Genomic DNA, 10,429 nt, shown 5'->3' with positions numbered 1-10,429 from the left:
GAATATTATATAACTTAACATGTTTAAAATCAATATAAGAATCTGGAATTACAAGGGAAAAAAAACTGTTGAAATTGCAGAAGTTATAAAATTTCTAAACAAAAGTAGAACAGTATGGCAACTTTGCTAGTTTTTAATGATATGAATATTCAAGTTTATACGCAAAGAGTAAATCCTGCTATCAAAAATAATAAAAAAAATATAGAATATGAATATGATATGAAATCTAGACAACCACATTTTAGTATGCTATGTTACCTAATCTTGCTTTTGGACAAACAATTAGCCAACAATAATTAACTGTTGTCTAAACCGTGACAGGCTTAAACTACAATTTAAACTATAGATCAACTAAATAAAGACTTAGTAAGGTTAGTTACAAAAATAATGATTTACAATTAATGTATATTTATAAAAAATGCTATAATTAAGAATTAAAAACAAAAACATTTCAACACAGCATTTTGCATAGTTGGACTGTTTGATTAGTTAAATAATAATAATTATTAATAAATAGTATCATCATCCTCATGATCATAATAGGTATTGTAAATTTCCAAAAAGATTGTACAGTATTATAAATTTTAATAGGTAAACATCATAACTTTTATGTTTAGATTGATATTATTATTGGGGAAAATTCTAAGTTATTTTCTAATGCATCAAAAAGTATTTAAATTTCTTCCAATTGTCCTATTATTCCAATATGAAAACTTTAAAAACATAATAAAAATTTAAAAGTTTTAAATTATTTTAGCTTATCAATATAATCACATTTATGTCAAAAACAATTAGTTCATATAGTATAGATTTGTTGATATGTTAACTATAATAAAAATCAAGCAACAACTTGTTTCATCATCAATAATTACAATTAAAAATTATGTATTTACATTAGTTTATAAGAGTAAGTTAATGCATAATGATATAGATATTCAAAATAGTTTATACATATCTTTTTTTTAATACTAGTGAAAAAATGCTTTGAATCTTAAAATAAACTTGGCTGTTTTTAAAAAGTATTTTTAAACAAATCTTACACAAAATTAGTAATAAAAATTCTCTCTAATTCATGAAATTTCTTTTAAAGACTATTGGAATGAATATAAAATTTATACCCATAAACTGTTTTTAATAATTTTATCTAAACAAAAAACTTTAGTTAATAATTATTAAATTTGATGTAATGAGTGTCTTGAAATATGTCTTAAATTTCATAACAGAATAACAAATATTTAATAAAATCTTAGATTTAAAACGAATTAATACTAAAATTGTAACAAGCTTCAACTTGAGATCTACAATTTCAATATACACTTTTCATACTTCTACACTAATTTTAATAGATTTAATATTTTTGGCATATTAGAAAGGTATAATGAGTCATATTATTACAGCACAAATCAGTTTTTATGAAATTAATATAGAACTGTGTTCATTGATTTTTTTCTAATGCTTTAAGTTCTGGAAGTAATAGAACATTAATGTACTGTACATACTAACTCAAAACTAAAAATGTTTAAATTTGAAGTTCAATCAAAAAGCTCCTGAAACCTGATGATCACCAAAATAAATAAATAATTGAAAATATTTGTTTTCTACTAAACAACTTGCTGGTTGAAAATATATTTCACCTTACTTTTTATTTGTAAATAGAACATTAGGGTCAAATGTTTTAAAAATAAAATTACAAAAGGTTTCAAATCTTAACACAGTTTCAGTTGTCTTGGATATTTGTACATAAAATCATAAATAAAATTATCTTAATGTAATTATTTTATTTATTATAGAAAATTAAAAATGACAAATGATTTATTTTTTGTCCAAGTAAAATCTTTTAACTTAAAATTATTTCACATAAGGAAAATAAAACTTGAACAATTACTCTCAAAAGAAAATTATGTAATAAAATGTGAAATTATTATTAAAAAATTCAACAATGAGCTAACGTAGGCATTTAATTTGTAAACTTTGAGACCACAAATTATAAAAAGACTGTATAACGAAAACTAGATAATTAAAAACAAGTAACATATAGTGGGAAAAAATCAAAATGTTTTTAAAATATTTAAAATTTCCTTTCCTCAATAATAAAAAATTACATTCTAAAGAAAATTTAACACTTAACTGATATGGTTAAAAATCAAAATTTATAACTATAGTAAAATTTCTTTAAGAGTCAATAGAAATCAATTTATTGTTGATTCAATAATTTGTGGATTCCTAATTACACTTGCCAATGTAGGGGTCTCATATCATAACTATCTTCATATTTATTAGATAGATTTACAATATGGCTCTATATTGGAAATCCACAATTTGTCAAAATATCAGCAAAAATTCTGAAATGTTTATACATGTTTTTAAAAAAAATATAGAAAAAATTTGAGTTGTTATACATTTAAATCAGAACAATGATCTTATATTGTCTGTGCTTGAATTTACCTCTCCAATCAGATTATTAATCCAATTGGAAGTCTAATCATGTGAACACCGACATCTAAAAAACAAAAATATGAATAAAATGAACTTAAATGAATTATGATAGAATGAGAAAATTGGACATGAAAATTCTATGAAGTTAATACAATCCTGCCAAAGACAAAAGATATCATTCAACACAAACAATACAATTTAATTATATTAGATGCTTTAAAGATTAGCATTTCTATTTTTACATAAAGTATGAATATACAATAAAAATTACTACAAAAAAGCATTTTTTTAATAGATTAGAAAAACATTTTAAACTAAGTTTCTATTGTTTTATGAGATGATAACAAACATGAAAAACAGAAGTTGATATAAAAATAAATATTTGTTTATTACAAATAATTTAAAATTTTATGATTTGTATGAACTTTATGACTCATCATAATCAGAAATTTTATAAACTGAATGTTTGTATATTCAGTATGGTAAATTAAATGTAGAATAAACTAATGTATACATATATTAAATTATTTTTAAAAAGAATCATAACATTAAGTTAATTTTTTTAATACTATTTTAATAATAAGTTTATTTTAAAATTTTTAATTTATATAATCAAAATCGAAATAAACATTTCATATTAAAAGAAAAATTCTTATTGGGTATATTCAAACTGTAAAAATGAAATAGGATTTTTAATTATATAATTTTTCTATCTATTCTATTGTGTTGGTTTCAATCTTATATGATTATTATTTTAATGAAAAGATGTTTTTTGTGTGTACTTTCTTCACATTAACATACCTACTAGCTTAAATGGGAGAAAAAGAGAACAAAATTTTACACTTATCTGAGTTTTTATGCATAAAAATATTATGGAAATTTTAATTTCTAAAATCTGATATGATTAAGATTATTTTAAATATGCCTATATTACAAAGTAAAACAAGCAATCTACTCTTAAAAAATGATTTAAAAAAATAAAACTATTTACATTTTATCTATTCAAATTATCTATACAGATCTTTCAGTTTTTAAGTGTAATAGTAATTATTTATTTTTTTGTAAATTTAATACTTATACATCTTTTAAACCTCTTGCTGAATAATTATTCATTAGTAACTATCAACACGCATTGACCTATATTTGTAAAACAGGAATGTAAATCATCTATTTTTTGATTTAGCATTCTAATTTACTAAATATAATTAAAATTATTTTTATAGGTAAAGTTTTTTTCTACACTAGAAATTTTATAACAGGTCTAGAAATTCAATATTAATCTAAATCTGATGAAAAAAACTTTACCTCATACTTTCACATTTCAAAAAGATAAATATTAAAAACAAAAATGGTCCTATAAATTTTGACTTTTAGAAATCACCAGGCATTAAATAATATAGCATTTAACTTTGTAAAAATACTTATAAACAAAAAACGGTTTTTTATACACACACGTTTTTTTTATGCCAATTAGTATTTTTTTGCATGAATAAATTTCCAGACATTAATAGTTAGTCTATTGTATTGTAGCTATTGAATAAATTTATTCTTAATTAAAATAAATTTTAAACTAAAACAGAAAAACCTTAATTGTTTATTATATATTAATTCTGTATACAACAATGCAAAGTTTATATATATATATTACAGATATATATTGTTACAGTATATACACCTTCTGACTGAAGTTTTCCCATGTATTTTATGAAGGGAAAGAATATTTTTGAATCAACATTTTCTTCTATTAAAACACGACTGTTTATCATCATTATAATGTTCTCTTTTGTATTTTAATGGTTATAATTATGACAAAAGTTCATTTAACGAAAGCATGACAGTTTGACATTTTGAATATTCCTAGTTTAATTAAAAAGATTATTTTATGTATTTTCGATTATTATTATTTTTCATATTATAACCTATTTACTATCAAGTAAACGGACTTTTAAGTGGAAGTAGAAAATGTCAAGACCATCAAAATCGATTTCGAATTCTAAAAATGAGAGATTTTTCCCAATTTCATGGCTTGTAAAACTAAAAAAAAAAATTATTTATAAAAACGCTTCTTTTCTCTATTCATTTTTAATGTGTGAGGGTATGTAGGTTGTAACATATAAAGTGGAAACAAGTAAATCAAGAAAATAATAAATAAATAAAATAAAAGCTGGAAGTAATCTTACCTTTGACTGGAATGCTTCGCTTTCGTTAAGAGACTGAGTTCGAAGTTTTTGCGTCAAATACCTAAGCATTTCAGCACCAAACTGAATCGGAAAAATATATATATAAAAAAAAAATAAGACGGAAAAATTGCAGTCCTTTTCTGACAACTTGGTCGAGACTTCGCCTTGGTTAGGCCTACATCAAAATAGAAGTTTTCTTGGAAATCACCAACCTAAAATGGAACAAAACCGTCATTTAACTTGTCGACAAGATGTTTAAAGTCTACTTGTAATGATTTTGTGCCATTTTTGATCATTTAATGTAGACAAAGGACGACACTACCTCAGGATAACACTCATCTTCTTATCCCGTTCGAAGCTGCTCGAACACTATCCACTACAACGCGACAGTCAAATATCAGCTGAGGAAAGATCCACTAGCGGCGGGGGGTGGAAGCTTTCTCCTATTCTTAAAACATTTTCTTATCTCTAATCTAATACCTCCGCCGTAATAAATTCAAGTATAAAATATTAATAACGTTATTAATTATAAATTTTCTTCGGTATAAATATTTTAAAATGCATTTCGGCGTAATAAATGACGTCTGTATTCGCTTCGACAATAATAAACTTGCCCTCGGATCACCGATTGGTTGATACGTTGTTGCTGTTCGTGACGTCATCGGAACCCGCATCAGTTGATGATCTTTCGGTTGTAAAGGAATGGAAAAGTTTTTTTATTCCGATTCGCATTTTTTTTAATATATTTTTTTGTTACGCTTTTCTCGAAATCTGACGCCAAGCTGTCTACTTAATGTATTTATGACAAGTTTAAATGTTAAGAGATCTTTTCAAAAGATTTATAACAACATATGATTGTCATTTAACTTTCGTCTTATAACAAACAGTACGAAATTTAAAACAGTAAATTACAATAAAGAACTGAATTGGGAACGCAACTAGTTCTGTGTAACGATTTACTTGAATATTCGGCTAATTAGGCCTACAGAAAGAAAAAAATAAACAGGAAAATTGTCTTTAATTCACCCTTTTAAACAGATTGGTTAATGCAGTTGCCGTACGTTTAATTATTATTATTATTATTTTCATTATCTGGTCGTTATAAAGAAGGGAAAATATTTAACGAGAGTTGAGAAGTTTCTTTTGAATTTTAACTTATAATGAAATACAGCCTTATTTACCTAAAGCAAATATTCTTTACATTTATATACGTTATGGCAAATTACGAATGAATCACTGGATTTATCTACAGCGCTAGATTTTTTTATTTTATTTTTTCTTAACTTTATACCTTTGGACCGATCAAATTCAGTCTTTGGAAAACAATAGAAGACTATAATTGGGTCATTTAATTAGAACCGACCAATGTTATTCGTCTGATGTCATCACAGCATTCAATTAATGCCGTAATTCATGTTTAACGTCCACATATTTTTGATAATACATTTGGGAAAAATAAAATATGCCAAAATAGTCAAAACGTTACGGATCGATAAGAAAGAAAACAACATAAATTCGAATTAATATCAATAATTAATAATAAAACGAATTGATTTATTCCTTTTTTCATTTGATGTTTTTCTTAACTGCCTATCAATAACACGCAATCTTACTAATCATTCTTAATATATGCAAGGTGGGTGTTTTTTGTCACGTCATTGTCATCTTACAAAGCAGATGTTATTTTTCTCTGATTTTTAAAATAATGTTTCTATTATTACACAAATTATTCTCCGTGTAATTGAAACGGACTGTCATCTAACTTGATAAAGACACGGGACATAAAGTTGTTTTCTATTATCATTTCGACTTACCTGCATAATTAAATTATCGAAAAAAATTCTGAGTGAAAGACAAAAAAGTAATTATCTTTGTCTATTTTTTAATTATTTAAATACAGAATTAGTAATCGTTTTTTTTTTTATAAATCTACTTAAAAATCTTAACTATTAAACTACGTTTTTAAAATATAAATCGTTCTAAAAAATATATTTATTAGTTTTCCTTCCATTTATACATTTTAATTAATTTTTTTATTTACCTTTTTTCCGAAAGAATGAAAAAAATTATCATTTTAATCATATATTAATCATATTTAAATGTTATTATTTTAATTATTTAATAGAATTGGTAGATAATTTATTATGATTTTAATAACCATCTTTCTTTACCTTTACTGAATCTTGCTAATAAACGTATGTTGACAGCTGAACTGGCCTCTCTTAATATTAATAACGTTATTAGATGGTTGTTTCTTCCTGTGCATAATTTTTAATAATTTGATTTGTCAGCAGTTTTGTTATTGGTCGTACGGCTAATAAATGCTTTTAAGAGCAGAAATTTCTCTTGATTATCTTAGATTGAAAGTACTTAATAACTTATTTTTAAAAAAATCAAAAAGAAAAAAAAATGATTTACTAAAAAAAATAAGAACTTATATTTTAACCTTTTCTGGTTTAATACTAAATTCAAAAAATGTTTTTTCTTACTTAAAAATTAAATTTAAGGTAAGAAAATTTAAGTAACGTTTTTAAGCACATAGCCTTACATTTATTGGAATAAAATAAAAATAGTAAAGATAAATATTTTTAATAATAAAATATTATATTTGTATAATCTAAATATGATTTTAAATTTATAATTTACAGACAAGCATTAAAGCTAGTTTATAGAATTAAATATTTATATGACTAAAAGCGGAAAAATAAATTAATTCTTTATTCATAAAATGACATACGTAAACAATTTAATAAAATGTGTTTGTTTTTTTGTTATAGATAATTAAAAAGTACATTGATTCCATACAGCGAATATCCTTTAATCAATATTGGTGCTGGTAGTAGCGTGGTATTATACTCATAGTAGACATCGCAAAATATTCCACAACTAGATTCCATTCTCGTTCACTAACTTTATAAGCAATTAATACATTAATGTATTTGTTGGACGAATGACAAACATGAATGTATTATGCCACTGATTACATCCATTGCAGTAGTTGTGGCCACACATGTAAGTAGTGGGCTATTTTCTGCTTAAGACAAAGTGTAAACAGACGTGGGGATTGAGTTCAGTTCGTACGCAGAATGTATTTGTCGGTCGTAAGCTATATCCACTATTCGGAAGCTACTGAAATTGTAAATTGCATATGCTTAATATGTAAAAGATGAAACGTTATGCAGTAATGAATTTGAATTATATCTTCTCCCTGTTAGGATAACAAAAGTCGCTATTCACGTCTACTGCTGTCATTATCGTCTAGCAGAACGATGTAAATGTAACGAGCTCCATATAGTTCTTCAATAAGGTAGTGCACGAAACAAACAACAACTATTGATCACTTATTAATCTATATCTTATCTATATTTTATGATTAAAGCATTAGACGCAAAAGAAAAACGGTTCTTTCCTTATTGATTTTTCAGTTAAATATCAATTGCAGTAGGCTATACCATATTTGTTTCCGAAACTATTGTATAGATAAATATTTAAAAAATAATTGAAATTAAAATAAGATATAAATAATTATAATAAAATCCCTCTTTATGAAAGAAAATATCTCTGATAAAAGAAAAAAAAAGAAAAATCCTTCTATTAAAATTGAAAATTGTTGGTTTATAATTTAAATAAGAATGATGAATTCTGTTTAATACAGTTCAAGTACGAAAAACTTAAGAGTTTATATAGGCCTATATATTTGTATATATAATAGACTACTATTTAAATTATATAAACAGAAGGTTTACAATTTATTTGTATTGTATGTCCTGTACATTAGGATTAATAATTTAGAGAGAGCGGATAAGTACAGAAACGTCTCAAATCGAAAAGAAAGAAAAGAGATATTAAAACTTGTAGATTTATTTTTTGTCGAATACAAACTTAAATTTAAAAAAAAGTCACTTAATATAAGATTATGAATAAAATACTAATTGTTTTTCAAATGAATAATTAATTTGTTCGAAAATTTGTAGACGAATAATTAAAACATAGATTGTTTTAAAACAAAACAAATAATCATATATTGAAAATGAATGCTAGAGAGAACATAAAATCCGAAGTAGGTTTAAGAAAAGATCTTTATGTGACAGAGAGAATCTAGGATGTAGATAGCTGTCAGAATGGATCTGAAACCTAACATAGTAGCTATTATTACGAACTAAATTTAAACAGATGCGAAGGAGGATTTAGAATCTAAAGGTGGAAGTGTTGAGACGAATCTATAATCTAATATATCTTCAGATTGGATATAGAATATATGGCATGAATATCGTGAATTTTTAAAAGTAACCTACAGCATCAAAAAAAAAAGGAACTTAGAGAATAAAAATTTTTACAATAGCTTTTTTACATACTATTTTAAAACGATTATCATAAAATATATTAAATTATTGCAAACAGAAAAGTAGTGTAGATTTAAACGAATCATTATTATTTACGAAATATTTGTAAGTTTTGATAATAATAATAATAATAATAATAACAACAACAAATAAAACACTTTTTTCGAACTCTTAATAATAAAACAAAAATTCATTTCTGCAATTTAATATGCCATCAAATATTTACTTGCAACGTTATTAATTAACGTAGTCCTACTGTTTCTAATTTAATTCAAACTTACTTATGCATATAAAATATAAACATGAGATGGAAAACATTTGTATTTATGTAATCTAAATCTGACGAAATAACAATTTGTATGTGTAATACTAATTTCTCAAATTCTTTGATATCGAGCGAAACTCTGACAAGTTACATATCCAAGAACTGGAAAATAATATATGAACAGCATGCAGCAAAGGATCCAACTTTTTATCCCTGAAGGGCTTTAAAGGAGACCAGTATCTGGTTGGTGGAAAACAAGACTAGACCCTCTATTTTTTCCTGTATCATATGTCAGGTCTCGTATAAAATATTGCTTTATTTTTTGACTTTATTATATAAATAAATATATAACAGACCTATATACTTCTATATAAATACAATAATATGAGAAGTAAATATTTAAATATTAATTTAATACCATAAACTGCTAATACAGCATACTTCCGGTAACAAATTGCTTCTTATTATTCGAAAATTATTATTACCATTTGGAGTAAGCTATGTTATCAATAAATAGAAATTAGAGGTTTTTAAAAATTAATTTTATGACATTAATATAATAATACGACGTAATCATACGAAATCGGTTGAAGGTTTCACAAGTTCATTATTTTAAAGGATTGGTTTGTTTATCGTTGATACTTTGGAAGTAGATGTAAAATATCGTCCCTTCGTTTATTAGATTACGCTTAGTTCAAAATATATATAATATTGCAATATATTTACTGTAATAGTGTAGAGCTTAATGAAGAATGCAATTGTTTGGCTTGCTTCGTATGCAAAATTGAATGATATCTTGCAGTTACAAATTTACTTCTTTAATAAAATACTGTACATGTGAATAATTACTTTTATTAATAATCAACATTTAAATATAAAATACATCGTTAAAATAACAGAAAAGTTTATAATTATTGAAAAAAACAGGATGTTTGTTTTCACTATAATACTTTAACCTTGTAAAAGCACTTGTTATATCTTTAATGTTTGCAAAATATTGTCTAATATTATACAGATAAAAGAGACTGGGGAATTTTGAAATATAATTATTCATCATTTATGATATCAGTTAACCTTATTCATGGAGGAGATAAAAATAGACTTTTGATTTTGTTTCTACGTGGGTTATTGCTACTTTCTTGCATGCAAAATATTAATAATGAACATAGAAAAGGTCAAGTTATTTTTTCAAAAAATTTTTTTAT

Source organism: Centruroides sculpturatus, unplaced genomic scaffold, assembly GCF_000671375.1.
Source record: "Centruroides sculpturatus isolate CEXI.00-Female unplaced genomic scaffold, Cexi_2.0 scaffold1329, whole genome shotgun sequence".
NCBI lineage: Eukaryota > Metazoa > Arthropoda > Arachnida > Scorpiones > Buthidae > Centruroides > Centruroides sculpturatus.
Note: the sequence above shows the minus strand (reverse complement) of the source record.